Raw genomic sequence first — 19,686 nt, 5'->3', positions numbered from 1 at the left:
TACCGATTTTTATGAAATTTTGTGTGCATATCGGGTAGGTCTGAGAATCGGCCAACATCTATTTTTCATACCCCTCAATGATAAGGGTGATCCAACCCTAAATTTTTTTTTTTTTATTTTTTTGACAAACTTTTATTTTTAATTTATTATGATTTAGTATTGAAAAATACATAAAAATTCAAATTTTCACGCTTTTACGATCAACCCCTGTTTTTTAATCGCGATTTTTATATGCCGCAATAGGGTTGAAAGATGGCAATCGAATATAATAATTGTAGTATGAGAAAATTTCATGTATAGTTCTAGAAATAATGTATATGGTAAAACAACGTTTGCCGAGTCAGCTAGTATTATATATATATATATATATAAAATATTTATGATTTTGCATAAAATTTTTATGCACGCGTAGGTACTTTTGTCTTATTCTTGTTTACTCGTATGCTGCCAGAAACTGTACTTATGTACATAATGTATATAATTATTTTTACCTACGTACGTATTATTACCAATTTTTATTTGGAGGGCGGAATGTGGGCATCACAGTGTATTCTGTGACGCCCGTAGAATTGTTCTTGCTGTAGGTGAAGGTTACAGTTTTCTATCAGGTGGGCCGTCAGCTTGTTAACTGTTCCAAAATGCATAATTTTCTGTTGTGTTTTTTTTTTCAAATAATTCTTTCTAACTTAAGTTTTATAATATCTCACGTCCGGTGTTCGTGATCGCATTCCTCCGAAATAGCTCGACCGATTTTAATGATAATTTTTATGTAAATTTGTTAAATTTGGATATGGAAAGATATACTGTAGTATCTCTCTTATATATATATATATATATATATATATATATATATATATATATATATATATATATATATATATATATATATATATATATATATAAGAAGGCTTATGTTCAGCAGTGGATAGTTAACAGCTGGTATGATGACGATGAATTGCTCGAGTATCATTTCGCAGTGTCAAGTAATGGAGTGAACGGACCAGTTCCTGGTGTATTTGTCACGATGCACCAATTGGTCTAACTTCATCTATACTTATCAACCCTCAGTAGTATTCTGCCAATGTATATCAATGGGGGGAAAGGGATTGTTAGTAATGGAGACTGAGAATCCCATTGCTAGCAATATACCCAGCCAGGTCGACCTCCTCGCGGTTCCCCCTGGAAACTATCATGGTTAATTCCTGATGAATTCATCATGATGGGCTAACTGGCCTGTTTTCATTCTCATCTATCACCCTTCACTGGTGCTCCGCCAGCGTATCCCGTTAGCGCAGGCGGGGATACCATACCATTATCACCCATAAAAAAAATGTATACCAATAGCATAGGTGATGTTATCATTCCATTATAAAAAAAAGTATCATTAATACCGTATTTATTTTGCAACTTAGAATGGCAATCGAGTTGACGGCTTACCTGATGGAAAGTGGTAACCGTCGCCTATAAAAATGAACAGTACCATGGACATAAGACAGTAGTATACTGTATCTGTCATGATACCTCCCTATGCGTTGCCATTTCTGAGGACTCAGGTGTTATTCCTCTGTACTCTGTAATTTCATTGCTATATCCCACTCTACAAACCGAAACACAGCTATGCAAACACAACTGCTTCACTGCAGAAACACGAATGGGACAGAGGTACTCAAGCAAAAGACTTTTGTACAAAATGTCTCTCTGGTAATGATTAATTACTTACACGTCTAGAGCTACCTTTAATGTTATTTATGAATTTATGATTTGAATAGGTTTTTTTATGTGTAAACCAGTTATTTAACTTGATTTTTATACGAAAAACAAGTTTACTTAATGCCAATATATGTGTACTGACGCAATAAATATTGACATTCTGTATTTGCAGTCAATGAGATGAACGTAAAAATTTCAAAAAAAATTCTAAGAACTCTGTACTGTCATAAATAAGTAAATAACGTAAAATTCAAACAACTTTAAGTTTTGTTTACTCTGTTTCACTAATTGTGCAATTATTTTTATAATCGTACTAGTTTTTGCTCGCTACTTTGTATTGTGGATTTTGGAAATAAATGACCACTAAAATATAATATAATAAGATAAATTAATCAAATTTTAACTTAAACCTTCAAAAACACAACTGTGAAGACTGTATTTTTTTTAATGCATATACCCATATTGCTAGCAATGGGGCTACTAATCCCCATTAATAACAATCCCTTCTTCCTACCGTATTTCATTTGGTAAAATAGTTTTTGTGTGATACCAAAACAAACATAGGCACAAATGGACAGACAATTTTTTTTTAAATATTTATCTAGGTTAACATATATACAAACATATATCTCCGTCACGCCTGTCTCCTATTTGGCGATAGAAACAATACAACGCTAAATGCTCCGATTCAAACGGACCTCTTACGCGGACTTAATACTATATTCATGCCTTATCTCCCAGTCAACCTTTGGTAAAACAGAAATTTAATTATGCGGTACAAAAAAAAAAAAAAAATTAAAATTGTTGCAAATTATTATTATTTGTATATTAAATCATTTATCACAATAAAGATTTTACAATACAATACAATTTGCACGTATCTATTGATGTACAGATGTAATAAAAAAATTATTATATCCATATACGATTATATTTATTATTAAGTAAGCATTTTAAAAAAATATATACATTACGATACACATAAAGTGTAACATCATATAGATACTTCCCAAAAAAAAAAAAAAAAACTGACCAAAAGTGTGTCGACCATGTGTTAATAGAGTTACATAACGCATTAAAATGTTTTACTTGGTTTCATATTTCTTTATGTTATTAACGTAAATTAAAAATTTTGCAATCGAGGGTATCTACCATTAGAGTGGTAAGCATATTTTACATTTACAAAGAACGAGTCATACTAAAATTGTGCAGCTGATTCAGACATAACTTTTAGGGTATAAATGTAACTATGCAATTTTTGTATGCAATATAAAAGGGCAAACAAGCTGACAGCCCACTTGATGGAAAGTGGTAACCGTCGCCTATAGACATGAGCAGTACCATGGACCTAACTGAGTATACTGTTTCGCCCATGGTACCCCCCATGTATTGCCATTCCTGACTCAGGTGTTATTCCTCTGTACCCAGTAAATTCACGCCATATCCCACCCTTCAAACCGAAACACAGCCATGCAAACACAACTGCTTCACGGTTGAAACACGAATGGGACAGAGATACCCAAGCAATCGACTTTTGTACATTTATTTATGTAAAAATTAGAGTTTGTCTAAAGATGGAGTTATGGAGTGATTTAGGTATTGTTTAGTATAAACGTGCAAAGTATATTATGACCAATATTTCGTTGCTCTACTGCATTTGTAAACGATGTTGTCATCATATCAGACTTAAGTCTCCTCATATTTGGGATTTTGCCAGTAGTTGCCACGCTTGGCAGCCGCAGCTTTGGTGGTGTATTAAGAGGGACGCTGCTGCTCATCCTTCGAGTATTCAGTTCCCTTAATCGCCCCTTACGACAACCACGGGTCACGATGGGCTAACTGACCTGCTTTCATCTTCACCTATTATCGCTCACTGGTGCCCCGCCATCGTATACTGTTAGCGCGGGTTGGGTTACCTTTCCATTATCACCTATTAAAAAAAAAAAACAAAAGAATAAAAAAAACAAGACAAAACCTGACGCAAAAGATTTTTTTTACACTAGCAGCCTTATCGTTCACCATTTTTATGATTTATTTCCTTATTAAACAAAAAGCTATCATAATTTCTTAGCATCCCATTGTTACTTGAATGTCGTGATCAGTTTACTACGCACTAATTGGCATCTGACGTATCTCCGCATTGATTATGTTAAGCATCATAAACTTTGCAATAAAATCTATATATTTTCTATATAATAATGTATTATATACATTACATTTACATACATTATATATACATAGCATCTTTATACAATTATACAATATTGTCATACCTACTTGTACAACAATTAGTATATTCATCACACGGTTCCCTCTGGAAACTATTGTGATTAAGTCTTGTTGAATTCATCACAATGGGCTAATTGACCTGCTTCCATCGTAACCTATCATCTCTCACTGGTACCCCGCCAGTGAATACTGGTAACGTGGGTGGGGTTGCATTTTAATCCATAAAAAAATATTTGTAACTCCTAACATAGGGGGGAAAGGGATTGTTAATAATGGGACTAAGAATCCTATTGCTAGTAATATGCCCAACCAGGTCGACCTCCTCGCGGTTCTCCCTGGAAACTATCATGGTTAAGTCCTGATGAATTCATCATGATGGGCTAACTGGCCTGTTTTCATTCTCATCTATCACCCTTCACTGGTGTTCCGCCAGCGTATCCCGTTAGCGCAGGCCGGGTTACCAAACCATTTTCATCCATCAAAAAAAAAAAACAGTTCTCGCAAGCGATATTATTAAATATAAACACTTATAAATTCACCACACAAATGTTCGGATTGATACCTGCTGCTGATTTTCACCACCGTACAACCCGCCACAAACTAAAGTTTCATCCCAATCATCTAGACGAGTGGCAGTTTTCCACCGTGCGTTTTTCAAGGCACTTTCTTCCACGCACAACCATTCTTTGGAATCAACTTCCAGCAGCAGTATTTCCGAACCGATATGACAACATAACCTTCAAGAAAAGAGTATATTCCTTTTTAAAAGGTCGGCAGCACACCTGCAATGCCGCTGGTGTTGTGGGTGATCATGGACGGCGGTAGTCACTTACCGTCAGGTGAGCCGCATGCTCGTTTGCCCCCTGTGTTGTAAAAAAAACATAGCGGAATTATTATATTTATGTCGAGTTATATTTAGTGATTAAACGAACTTACCCAAGTGAAGTTCTATCACAATTATACGAAGCGCTTCGTCCGAAGAGATTATTATTTGTAGAATATAAACAACATGTAGTAACGCACAAGTGACACCGCCCCTGCACTATTGTTGAGAGAGGGATTCCCCCTTTTTCCTTTTTCTTTTTATTCCTCGGTAGGTACATAGTCACTTAAGAGCCCAATTTAGAGGTAAAAAGATGTTCATTTCATTTCCTGTTCATTAAAGAGTTAAAAATTATTTAAAACTTATGTTTGACCATTGAAATATTTTTTGGTACAGTTCTGATGGGTATAATTAAACTGGGTCGTTGTATTTTTTTTCTTCGGACGAATATTCGTATAATTGTGATATTTTGAACTTCACTTGGGTAAGTTCGTTTAATCAAAATTATATACTTATTTCGTCCTCGAGATTATTATTTGTAGAATATAAACAACATGTAGACTTTGAGAGTTCCAACCAAAAAATATTATCAATGAAAACACTTCTTTTATGATTGTATGTTTTATTGGATTACAAAGTGAACAAATAGAACTAAAAATTAATCGACATTATGTTATTCTACTATTAATCTATAATAGTACATAATCTTTTTTAATCATCACACAATTCGATAAACATAATATTATTTTTGATTATTATTAATTATCGGCTTATTATTAAAAAAATCTGTATTAATCATAATATATAAAATTTGGCGAAAGCAGTGGAGTTGGCATTCCAGCCGCAGCAGCTCCATTTATGAAATTGTGTGTGCATGACACCTAGAGAGCGTGCCCGGGAATCGGCCAACATGCTGTTTTTAGAGAGTACAAATATGTACATCCAGTCCACATTCGTCTAATATCAGTTTCACCCATCGGCTAATAGTTTGTCTACCGCTTTGTGAGGTCGACAGACACCACTAAAAAGATTATTACTATTTAAATGACAATCTGAAGTTTTTGCTGGACTGATAGCAGAGTTTTTAAGAAGAAAGGAAGAACAATAATATAATATTGTTGCTAGAAGAAAATTTCGTGACGTTTTAAGGAAGTCAGGAATTTTAATTACTATATTATATATATATATATATATATATATATATATATATATATATATATATATATATATATATATATTGCTATTAAGGTAATGGTTCTCTTTGTTAATTTATCTAATGATAATTCTTAATTAGGCCACAATGTGATTAAATGATCTAAAACAGCATTGGTATCTCATGTATTATACTTCGGAAGAGGAGGTCTCAATCGATATATATTGAAAAATTTTTATACTATCATCTTTTGATAAAATAGTATTCTAAAAGCAAGTAACGCCGAACTTTATTGAATTTAATGTTCCATATTGATAACCGTCATGGAATATCTGAGTAAGAAAAGAAATTATGATAGGAATCGAAGCTTTATAAAAATAAACTGAATTGTTTTTACAAAAATTCCACCATTTTTTTAAACAAGTATCATATTGTCTAATTGAGCTATCAGAGAATGATGCTAACATTATATCTAAAGAGGCTGGTGGAAAAATTCTCCTAGATAATGCTCTCTCTTAAAATATCAGCTCCTGTAACCAAGGTAAGCGTTGAGCCTACACGTTGATAACTGGAACTAAATAATAAAACATTATCCGCAGGATAAAAAGTTACTGATTCAGAGACAAGGAGGTTTCTGAATATTTCGCAGTGTCAAGTACCACGGTTGTGTAGGCCATAGAGGAACAATAATTATACCAAGCTTTATCAGAAATTCTTTCTAAGCGTCTTAAGAATCACTGCAAATGATGGAAAGGTATAAAAGTAAAACTTTTGCTCAATTGATTGTGAATGAATTAATAGCAATTACGTCCGGATCCCTATGCCATGTGACATAATTTCACATTTTTTGTTTATGCGATTTGTAATTCGATCAACCTCTGGTACATAGATTTTTTTTTTTTTTTTTTTGTCAACTGGTTAAAGGCCCAATCAGCCAGTCCCCACTCTATATCTGGATGGATTTGCATTATCACCCATGATTGATCATGTATTATTGATGCATGATCTGTATTAATATAGGAAAAATATAAAGAGCCTTCTGTTCTCACACCATTGCCAAATCTCTCTACTTATTTGAGTAAAATGAGGAAATTGAATGCCATCCATACGATTAATGTAAGATATTACCGTAGTATTGTCTATTTGTATTATTTGACAGTATTTGGCAATTATGTGAATCTCTGGCAAAAACTTTTAAGGCCAGAAAACGCAGCGAGAAGCTCCAGATAATTTATATGATGCTTTAGTTCATCATCTGACCATTGGTCGCTAGCAATACTATTACCATAATTAACCCGCCACCCCGTAGTTGAGGCGTCAGAGTAAATTTCAATGGCATACGTCTCTCTGATACGATGATACACAGAGCTATCTATATTATTTAATCACCATTGAAAGTCAGAATATACGAACTAGGTATATTCCTATACATATCATAATCGTTATGATTTTTTAGATTAAGAAATTTTGAACGCTCCAAATCTTTAGTGCAAAATCATCCATACTCAATGGCTGGATAAGCCGACACGAGTAAAGCTAAAAATTGAGCAAATTCCTCTGATTAAAATACGTTCATATCGACAAAAACTTTCTGATTGAGATCGAAATTCGTAATCTATTTTTATAATCGAATGGTAAGCTTAATTGTATTGTGTGATTCTACAACTATTCCCATAAATTTACAAGATAATGAAGGCTCAAGGTTACTTTTATCCTGATTAATTGTAAAACCTGAGGAAGATAGTAGTTTGGAAGTCATCTCAATATTTGTCAAGCATTGTTGATAAGAATTACCCAATAAAACCAATTATCTAAGTATAAGGTAAATAAAAAATCGCCAGTTTTTAAAAGTCTAGTAATCGGCTTCATATATAATACACAATATATCTGCGGTAGCTAAACTAAATGGCAAAACATTAAATTGATATAATTTATTGTCAAAAATAAATCGGATATATTTTTTAGATTCATTATGAATGTTTATTAAAAAATAAGCGTCTTTAAGGTCTAATGTTGCCATATAGAAATCTTTTGATATTAATTTTAATGCAGTTCGTAAATCTTCTAATTCTTCGTAAATAAATATTATTCGTATATGATCCGTCTGGATAAATTTATTTAATCTTTTGAGATTCAATACGAGCCTCATTTTGCCATTAAGTTCTTGTATTATATTAAAAATATTAGATATAAGACTTCCCTTATAAAAAATAAACTCTGAAACAGTGTCAATTTGTAGAAGATTATTAATTGCATCAATATATTGATATTTTTCTGAATCTGTATGATTCTTGATAAACAGGTGACGAAAAAATTATTTTGTAACCCTTAATCCCTGAAAGGATCAAGTGAACATTTGTGATAATAGACCATTGATCATAAAAGTTTGTTAAACGACCTGCATACTTAACTGGAATATACGTATCTAGTAACGACGTACGTAGTAACGACGACGTGGATGTTGTGTCGGAGGAGGTGGCGACGGCGGCTGCGGTGGTGGTGGACCCCACGATATAACGTCGCTATGTGCCCAGCCGGCTGCGTTGGGAGAATCAAGGGTCGTGCTGCGGCAGGCTGACGGAATCTCGCTCCCATGCCCGGCTGCTTGCGTGCCGGTGCTGGAGCTCTCCTGTTTTAAGGCCTTGAAGGAAGAAGGTCTGTTCTTCTTGTCAGGTTTTTGGTACCATCAGAAACCACCTTTAGGTCTATGTCTGATTTGTTAACAGCTTCGGTCGATTTTATTGTTTCAGCCAATTTATAGCCAAATAAGAAGGTATCAACTTTTGTGTTTGTAAGATATTCCTTCATATCCTTCTTTAAAGCACTTAGAATGAAGTGTCGTCTAGTCATGGAGTCGCTATGCTGTATGTCACACATTAGACGGCTGAGATCCATCAGTTTTTGTAAAAGTTCTTTATCTTTTTGATTACAATTAAGCTATGTTGAAATAGCTTGACCTAAGACAAGATATGGCTGAAGCCATTGGTTTTTTTTATCTCAATACCTTTATCACGCGTAGTAGCTAGTTCTGGAAGCTCTGCTTTTTATCTCGGGATTTATTGTGGGAGCACTACAAGTAAGCAGTTAGCTGGTAGTGGGTATTTATTTACTAATTATTTTTTAAGCTCTTTACTAATTCCTTCTTGGGCGATGTGTTGAAATCGCAATGGCAATTCTTTATGGACATCGCTACCGTAATTATTAGTACACGTTGGATCGACTCCAAGAATTTCTAAAGTCTCAGTATCTAGCTACTGAGGCTCCACATTTGACGGGCCTGGACAGTTTTGACCAGCGTCTTGATCCGTAATCGGATTATTTTTGACTACAGACGCCCTACCGTCTGGATACGTTAACGCATCGTGAATCACATCTACATCGTCTGATGGAAGGTTTACAGTCTCTGGTTCTAGTATCTCTTCCTCAGGAGGATCTATTAACCAGTCTACTGATTCCGCTATTAATTGAGGCATCATCTGACATAAAATCATATAATATATAAATATATGATGTGTATAGGCATAAATTTATGCAATTGTATACAAAAGTATAGTATGTGTCGAGTTCGTCCTGATAACGGCTCTGGGTACATACTAACATTGTTAACGTGGATACGTTAAAACCTAATATTTTTTGTCTCCAATAAGTATTATTGTTTATACAATACACCCCTATAATCAAATATTCTCTATAACTGAAATCAAAAGTAACGACTTCTCTTTTATATATATATTTGCCAATAATTTATTTAAAAATATTTTATTAAAAATGAAATTCTATATTTATATTTATTATATCCTTTTATGGGTGTTATTTGAAAATGCGATAACGAAAGTTATCGAAACACATGTTGTGTACAATTCCCGCTGAATTGCACGTCAACCATTTCGTTTGAATGCGGTGATATAGCCCATATGACTATCTCGATTGCATTCTTCTGGAGACAAAAAAAACTTTTGTGTATAGATATAGTTTTGAAAATAAATACCACTACAACGACACTATGTAATGTTGAATGTTGGGTCGTTGAGATCACTACTATTCCTTTTTGGGATCTTTTTTTTTTTTTTTTTTATTAACACGACAACGCGATGTATTATGTGCGGAGCGGTGAAGCACTAAATTGCGAATGAACAGGAAATGAAATGAACGGGCTAAGTAGACTATGTACCTACCGAGGAATAAAAAGAAAAAGGAAAAAGGGGGAATCCCTCTCTCAACAATAGTGCAGGGGCGGTGTCACTTGTGCGTTACTACATGTTGTTTATATTCTACAAATAATAATCTCGAGGACGAAGCGCGAAGTATAATTGTATATAAACATTAGTGATCCGGCCCGGTTTCGCACGGGTAGATAGAATTTTCAAAAATATACATATATCGTGACACCCCTAATGTTGCAGGCGTCCATAGCCTAGAGTGACCGTTTACCATCAGACAGGCTGCATGCTTGTTTGCCATATTTATAGTATAAAAACAACCTACCACATGGACTTACCATAGTAAAAAGCTTGTTTCTATTCTACCATAGCTAATGATATACGCGGCCGCTTGCATCGCGTGAATTACATGCTAGATATGTTATTATCACTGCATACGCGTGCAAACTGCACCGGTTTCCAGAATTTTCATGGTTTGTAAATACTGTTCCGGAGATCGGCTAGCGCGCCGTTAGACGCAATTAGACACATTCCGAGCGAGCGCGCCCGGCGTGGCGGCGTCGAGCGTGCTGCACCGCTGCCGCCGCGCGGCACTGTCTTCATTCATTTTCCAATAACAACAATAATTGTTGTTATTGGAAATATATATATATATATATATATATATATATATATATATATATATATATATATATATATATATATATATATATATATAATTTAATATTAAATAAATTGAAATAATAACATAAATTGAATGTTGGTCTTATTCAATCTATGTTAGCTGAACTTGAAACCAGAAATTTTAGACCATCTCTGTAAATTATTGATGCCCATTAATTCTTCTCTTTCCGCGTCTAGGATAGCTCTAGGACTGATATACCTGAAGAAGGTAAAAGACCTTAAAATAATATTAAAAAAAAAAAAAAACAAATATTGTATATTTTGGCATAATGTTATCTTCTGTATAAATAAGAGATCTACATTTTTTTCTTTTTTTTTTTTTTAATGGGTGAAAATGGATTGGTAACCCCGCCCGCGCTATCGGTATACACCGACGAGGCACCAGTGGAAGATGATAGGTGAGAATGAATGCAGGTTAGTTGGCCCACCATGATGAATTCGACAAGAATTAAACATGTTGGCTTCCAGGGGGACCGCGTGGAGGTCATCCTGAGAGGGTATATTGCCAGTAATGGGGCTATTAGACCCCATTACTAACAATCCCTTTCCTCCAAGAGATCTACATTATCACATCAGCTTTTAATTGTCCGGTGTTGAACAGAGGATTCCCCCATAAGGGGGGTTTTACCAGTAGTTACCCCTCTTGGCAGAGGGGATGGTAATAGTAGGTAGGTTTTCGTGATGTTTTAAGAGGTACGCTAGACCATTATGTTCCACCATGTGATACCCACGGGAAAATAAGGGTGGCCAATTCTATGTCAGGACCACACGGCATTAGTGTTAGTATTTTTATTCAATCTTTTACATACTTAGATATCTACATTAATTATTATTAATTGATTCATCATCATCATCATCATCATCATCATATCAGCCGTTATCTATCCACCGTTGAGTATAGACCTATCCCATAGACTGTCATAAGGAGCAGTTCTGAGCTACCTTCGTTCACTGATTCCCTGCAATGCATTTTAGGTCGTCACTCCATCTAGTAGGGGGGGCTCGTCCTACATTACGTTTGCCCGTACGCGGTTATCTCAAGAACCTTTTTTCCTCATCGATTGTCGGTTCTTCGAGCTATGTGACCAGTCCATTACCACTTCAGCTTTCTTATCCTTTGGGTTATGTCGGTTATTTTGTTTCTTTTGCGGATATCCTCGTTTCGGATTCCATCAAGCAGAGACTCCGAACATAGCTCTATATAGTTTATATACTATATAGTAACAAAAACAATATATAGCAGATTATAGTCTTTTTTACAACACGGGGCAAACGAGCATGCGGCTCACCTGATGGTAAGTGACTACCGCCGCCCATGATCACCCACGACACCAACGGCATTGCAGATGTGCTGCCGGCATTTTAAAAAGGAATAGGTATGCTCTTTTCTTGAAGGTTATGTTGTCATTTCGGTAGTTAAATAATTATAAACTACAGAATATATTAAATAACTATATAATACTAATAACAATTACGATATGAATAGATACACACCAATACTTAAATAATGAATAATAATAATAGTAAGAAAATACGTAGCTATCGTGATACAATTTCAATGACTGGATAGTATTGTAACAGAAAAAAAAGGTCGTCCTCCTCTCTCGTACTTGCTGTGCCCAACAGGGTTCATAATTGAAATTTTATCTACTAATTTATTTATTTATTTATTCATTAGTACAAATATGTGTACATGGCGGACTTAATGCTAAAAGCATTCTCTCCCAGTCAACCATAGGGAAGTGTCAGAATACTCGAATGCGGTACTACTAATTATTGATATACATACATAATAAAATTACATATATAAACGAATAAATATATATAAATAACAAATATACTTACACATATGTGACATATACTATATTATACACGAAATTGAGAATAATATAAAGTACTTACTGCTCGGATAAAAATAAAAAGTGTGCGTTAACACTTTTTTTGAAAGATGGTTTAGTCGGTAGTCTCTTAATGGCATCAGAAATTATATAATGGAATGCAATAAGAAATAAATAAATAAATAAATAAAAATATATGTAAATAAAGTGCAAGTGTTTTCTAACTCAGAAAGGTTTAATTCAAACTTTATCAAGTACCAATAATTTCCTACTTCAACAGTACTTAATCGAATATTTATTCGAACGCATAATAAATAAAGATTATGTTATGCCTTATTTCTTGTTGATGTAATAAATTAATCGTATTTTATGTTAATATATTTAACGAATTGGAAAATCCGCCATTAATGTGACATAACTATGTATAATTTTATATTTTAATTCACGTTCGATTATATAAGTTAATATAATCTGTGATCGAGTATCTGTATGATTGGTTCCATATACATTTGATAGGTAACCGTTATGGAATAATTATATACGTATAGTGAACGATTTCTATCTTTTAGCTAAGTATATCGTTCTATGACTTTAATAGCTTGTGCAGGCGAGGGAAATTTCTCTTTACGTTTGTCTCGTAAATGTGCAGGGTTTTTTTTATTTATATACATAAAAATCGACCAGTGTGTATAATCGAATCATTTCAGAACTAGCCATGGGTAACACGAATACCGATCCGATATCTGTATATTTTTGTTTTGGTGGATGAAAATGGTATGGTAACCGCGCCTGCGCTAACGGGATACGCTGGCGGAGCACCAGTGAAGGGTGATAGATGAGAATGAAAACAGGCCAGTTAGCCTATCATGATGAATTCATCAGGAATTAACCATGATAGTTTCCAGGGGGACCATAAGGAGGTCGACCTGGTTGGGTATATTGCTTGCAATGGGATTTTTAGTCTCCATTACTAACAATCCCTTTCCTAAGCAAACGACTTTTGTACAAAGTCTTCCACTTGTAAATTTAATTAATTATATATAAAAAAGTAACCTTTTCCACTTGTATAACTGCCAACTGACACAAAATAATTGTATAAATGTAATATACTCGTAGGTGACGGGAGTCTACTCGGATTAATATGATATGTAATCGGTGTCTACTATCACCGGAGTGTTAGTTGAAATTAACACACGAAGTTTTTGGTGTTGGCTAGTGAACTCACGATTTTTGGAGTTCAAAAATTGGATTTTTATAGATGTTGTTTCTTTTTAAATTTTGGTCAAGAGTTCGAATGTTTTGTGGTCAAGACTAGAGTTAAACCAGAGGGAGACTTTGTATAAAAGTCGATTGTTTGGGCACCTCTGTCCCATTCGTGTTTCAACCGTGAAGCAGTTGTTTGCATGGTTGTGTTTCAGTTTGAAGGGTGGGATATGGCAAGTGAATTTACAGGCTACAGAAGAATAACACCTGAGTCCTCAGGAATGGCAACGTACGGGGCGTATCATGGGTGAAACTGTATATTCTGTTATGTCTATGGCGCTGCTCATGTCTATAGGCGACGGTTACCACTTTCCATCAGGTGGACCAGGTCAGCTTGTTTGCCATTCTAAGTTGCATAAAAAAATAAGTTTACAGAGGAAATAGAGTGAGATATTTATAATCATGTTTTATGTTACAATGATTAAGGTAAGGAACAAAAGCGATTTAATACGACATTGACAATGCTGTACTTCTGTTGCTGAAAAAAGTGAGGCGGTGTTTTTGTTAATTAAAAAAGTACAGTATGGTATTGTGATTAGCCAGCATAATATTTTCATGCTCATGCCTTTTTTTTTCCACGTGGCCTTCAATAATTGACCATTACGTTTTTACTAAGAAGCAGTATATTTTTTTATCTTACCAAATATTTGTTACATTTCATTACTGAAAGCGAAGTGTTAATCTATACTTATAATAAATCTGTAGAGAGGTTAATTCTGTATATGAAATATATTTACAAAATAACTATCAGGCGGTGATTAGTGATCGATACTGATGTCAAAAATGCAATCAGTAAAATTTTTGTCTGTCTGTATGTTCGTTATAGAAACGAAAACTACTCGACGTATTTTAACGAAACTTGGTACAATTATTCTTCATACTCCTGTGCAGGTAGTAGTATACTTTTCATCACGCTACGATCAATAGGAGCAGAGCAGTGAAGGGAAATGTTGGGAATTTTTTAAAAAGTGGCCGTTAAGGTCGCGTGTGCAGCCTTAATGGCCACTTTTTAAAATGTAAAAATGTCCACCCGTGCGAAGCCGGGACGGACCGCTAGTGTTTAATAATACTAATTGTTCAATGTTTTTTTACTATTCTATTTTCCATTTAGAATGCAGAATTTCAGCTGAGAAGAACGGGCAAGAACACGGCAGAAGCTGGCAAGAAACTCAACTGTTGCCTTCTTCTATAAATATTTAAAATTAAACTATAGAACCGACTTTGATAAAATTTTATGTTTTTAAATGTTAAAGCGTATGCTTTCCTGAGTGATCGTATTGGAAGACTGTAAGGCTCGCCCAGTGGTTAGCAGTAAGTTGAAAGTAAACGTTATAATATATACCTTACAGGGGGGAAAGAGATTGTTAGTAATGGAGACTGAGAATCCCATTGCTAGCAATATACCCAACCAGGTCGACATCGTCGCGGTTCCCCCTGGAAACTATCATGATTAATTCCTGATGAATTCATCATGATGGGCTAACTGGCCTGTTTTCATTCTCATCTATCACCCTTCACTGGTGCTCCGCCAGCGTATCCCGTTAGCGCAGGCGGGGTTATCATACCATTTTCACTCATAAAAAAAATATATATATATATATACCTTACATCCAACTACTTATATCTTTCATCAAGATACCATTGGTATAAAAAGGTTACTATATAATGTAGCATGAGATAATATAGCATGATCTGTATATATGTAAAAGCGTTATAACGTTTACTTCCAACTTACTGCTAATGATATTTACAATGTAAGGGTAGCAAGTAGCGTATAGATACATTTTTGTATAGTTTTCTATTTTATGGCATGCACATTTCCGTTTGTAAACTGGTATTTTTTTTTAATGGGTTTTAATGGTATGGTAACCCCGCCTGCGCTATCGGGACACACACGGAGCACTAGTGAAGAATGATAGGTGAGGATGAAGCAGGTCAGGTGGCCCATCGTGACGAATTCAACAAGAATTGTTCATGATGGTTTCCACGGGGAACCACATGGAGGTCGACCTAATAGGGTATATTACTAGCTGTAGGGCTGTCAAACTCCATTGCTAACAATCCCTTTCCCCCTGTAAATTGGTATTGTAATTTGTAATAAATAAATTATTATTAAACCTTGCCCCTTATCTAAGAGTTTTTTTTTGTTTCAGGCAATGCCATTTTCCTAAATGCTAAGAGCCAATTACACTTCACGAACGGAACAACACGCCCAATGGTAAATATGCGGTTTATTCAATTCCATCGCTTTTTAAGATTGTTTTGCTTTTTGTCTAAGAATAGCGAATAGACGGTAGAATAAAAAAAATAACTATTCAAAAATTATAAGTTACAATTTTTTGATTTAGATTTTTTATTCAGTAAGCTATTTTTAGCGAGTTTCTTCACCTCTTGATACGACACGACACCAACTCCTTCCTTGATCTGCCTGATGTAACTATGTCTCTGTCTCCCTCTCCCCCTCCTTCCTTCTACTTTACCTTCTATTATAATGTTCATAAGTTTGTCGTGTCGTATCAAGTGTCCCAACATTTTCTTTCTTTTGACCTCAACTTTATAATTAGTCTCTTTTCCTAAGTAAGACCTCCTCGTTACTAATTCGATCTTTCCGTTCAGTTTCGTTCAGTTTAATTTACTTATTGTAAGTATCCTTAACCCATAACTTAGGGGGAAAGGGATTGTTAGTAATGGAGACTAAGAATCCCATTGCTAGCAATATACCCAACCAGGTCGACCTCCACGCGGTTCCCCCTGGAAACTATCATGGTTAATTCCTGATGAATTCGTCACGATGGGCTAACTGGCCTGTTTTCATTCTCATCCATCACCCTTTACTGGTGCTCCGTCAGCGTATCCCGTTAGCACAGGCGGGGTTACCATACCATTTTCACCCATAAAAAAAAACCCATAATTTAAGACTTACGAAATTGTTATATTTCGAAGATAGAAAGTATTAATATAAAAGATCTGGGTTACATAAAATTACCGACATAACTTATTTAAAGCGTTACTTACAAATGATTTGAAATAAATTAAACTATATTGGTAAACCCAAGTTAATTTATGGAAACCGACACAAGAGTCTGTTTGATTAGATCTGGTAATAGTTTGTAAGGCGACCTCAAAATGCCCATTGATTTCGTAAAATTTGTAATGTTTACAGAGGTCTTACCTGACTTGAAGAAGTGTTTACCTTTGTCCTTACGAATGGTAACATATGAAGGGTATCATGGGCGACACAGTATACTCTGTTACGTCCACGATACTGTTCATGTCAATAGACTACGATTCCGTACGCTTTAATCAGGTGGGCAGTCTGCTTGTTTGCCATTCTAAATTACATAAAAAAAAAAAACATATCCATAGACCGTGTGCTAACCAAAAGAGGAGTCAAGATATGATACTAGTTAATTCTCGCGGCTTAGCTCGTGTGAATCAGTGTACGAATTATTCTGTTTTGATTTACGATATAATAAGTATTATATTATTCTAAATTTCGTGTATAATATAGTATATGTCATATATGTGTAAGTATATTTGTTATTTATATATATTTATTCGTTTATATATGTAATTTTAGTATGTATGTATATCAATAATTACTAGTACCGCACTCTAGTATTCTGACACGTTACTATGGTTGATTGGGAGAGAATGCTTTTAGCATTAAGTCCGCCATGTACACTTATATGTACTAATGAATAAATAAATATAACATACGTATAAAATTTTTGAAAATTGTCATCTAATAAAAATCTAAATCTGCTTAAACAGCTACTATCTTTAATTTTACAAGGTACTCAGTCGTAACACCTTAATCCTCAGGAATGGCAACGCATGAAGGATATCATAGGCGATACAGTTTACTCTGTTATGTTCACGGTACTGTTTATGTCTATAGGCGACGATTACCAATTTTACATCTGTAAACACACTTTGACAGCCCCATTGCTAGCAATATACCTTATTAGGTCGACCTTCACGTGGTTCCCCCTGGAAACCACCGTGACCAATTCTTGTCGAATTCGTCACGATGGGCTAACTGACCTGCTTCATCCTCACCTATCATCCTTCACTGGTGCCCCGCCGGTGTATACCGATAGCGCGGGTGGGGTTACCATTCCATTATCATCCATTAAAAAAAAAGTGTGTATGGCATTATGCATTTATTACACTCGCCTGAGAGTCTTGTCACCTTACTGAAGGTCGTGTTTCTTAATAGTAAAGTGCTTTTCTATAACTGTTTTGATTAGTACGGTTATAATTTTATAATTGCTACTCTTGCGCTTGATTGGACAATTGCCAAATAACACTTAGAGCGTATCTCCGACTCACCGAAAGGTGTACCGGTACTTGCCTTAAAAATTTTTTTTTTAAGTTTTAAAAACCTTGCATTTTCGGTACGGGCGATATCGAAATGAGTGATGGTTTTTTTTCCGCCATCAATGTTTAGAGGAACATAAGATATAGATATTGGAGCAATACCAATGTTATTTAAATATATACCTTTTGCACTATTATTATTGTTCAGGGGCCGCCTGAAAATCAACGCTGTATAGGTACATCTCGCTGGAGGTGTGCATATATATATAGCAACTATAGCAAGCGACTATAGCAAGAGCTGAGGCGGCTCCAGCAACCAGCAAAATGAATTGATTTTTTTCTCTTTTCATTATTGTATATTGTTACCGGTAATTACTGTTATTATAGTTATTGGTAATAAAGAATCTATCTTTTTTTATATACAATTTAGAATGGCAAACAAGCTGACGGCCCACCTGATGGAAAGTGGTAACCGTCGCCTATAGACATGAGCAGTACCATGGACATAACAGAGTATACAGTTTCGCCCATGATACCCTCCATGCGTTGCCATTCCTGAGGACTCAGGTGTTATTCCTCTGTACTCTGTAAATTCACGCTATCTATCTATCTAATATCAGTAAAGTTAAACCGATCTTAGAAACAGTAGCTTCAACAACTCTATTTTGTTTATGTAATAATTGTCTATGGGAGTAAACTGTTATTTCATAGCTATGGGTTGTTATAGTAATTGCCTTAACACACCGAAGCTTAATATCCCAAATTCTTTGTAGCTTCTTAATTTCAAGCGATACAATCACAATTCACCAACACGTGATAGTGTTTCTTGTTCGAGAAACCTGTTATTTAATTCGTTTGATCTTTACGTCATAGACTATTGAAAGATTAATTTTATTTTTAAATTCGTGTGTTGAAAGAATCAAGTCGTAAGGTTATGTTTTGGTCACGTTGGGTGTTACTTTTTGGGAGGGTTGAAAGGAGGGATTGCTAGTAATATATCCTGTCGGATCGACCATCACGTGGTTTCACCCTAGAAATAATTCTTTATTCTTTATTGTACACAAAAGGTTATTGAAATGTAAAACAAACATAATAGTGTACAAAGGCTCGTTTATCTCCAATAGAGATTTCTTCCAGCAAACCCAATATGAGAAAACTGACAGTTTATTAGTAGTTACAGTCATACATGTGTACCAATCGACTTAAATGTTATAGTTAAAAATAAATAAATAAAAATATATATAAGTAATATATATATATATATATATATATATATATATATATATATATATATATATATATATATACACAAATATAATAAGTACGTACATCAGCATTGTGAGAGGTAATAATTCTTCAGACGCGATTTGAGAATCCCAATGCTTGGGCTATTTCTAATTTCATCGTGTTGAATTCCAAGTATATTCATCATGATGGGCTAACTGACCTGCTGTCATCCTCACCTATCATCTTTCACTGGTGTCTTACCAGCGTATACCAATA

At 34.7% G+C, this 19,686-nt stretch overlaps 1 protein-coding gene and 1 pseudogene across 6 annotated transcripts in view; one reads left to right on the top strand and one right to left on the bottom strand.

Annotated features, from left to right (window-relative positions):
* LOC113509436 (receptor-type tyrosine-protein phosphatase zeta-like) overlaps window positions 1-19,686 on the top strand; it is a 107,623-nt gene that overhangs the window by 833 nt on the left and 87,104 nt on the right. For 2 of the 6 annotated variants that reach the window (XM_052896257.1, XM_052896259.1), the window contains exons 1-2: window positions 5,050-5,067; window positions 16,014-16,078. The exons of 2 other annotated variants lie outside the window; for them this stretch is intronic. The gene's annotated coding sequence lies outside the window, so the exon portion shown is untranslated. Of the gene's footprint in view, window positions 1-5,049; window positions 5,068-16,013; window positions 16,079-19,686 lie in introns of those variants that run through there. 2 more of the 6 variants (XM_052896256.1, XM_052896258.1) reach the window with 1 other exon arrangement.
* LOC128200976 (uncharacterized) lies at window positions 8,322-10,682 on the bottom strand (annotated as a pseudogene).

The sequence above is a fragment of the Galleria mellonella genome, unplaced genomic scaffold, assembly GCF_026898425.1.
Source record: "Galleria mellonella isolate WM207_F2 unplaced genomic scaffold, CSIRO_AGI_GalMel_v1 utg32, whole genome shotgun sequence".
NCBI classification, from domain to species: Eukaryota; Metazoa; Arthropoda; class Insecta; order Lepidoptera; family Pyralidae; genus Galleria; species Galleria mellonella.
Note: the sequence above shows the minus strand (reverse complement) of the source record. Positions and strands in the feature narration are given on the sequence as shown.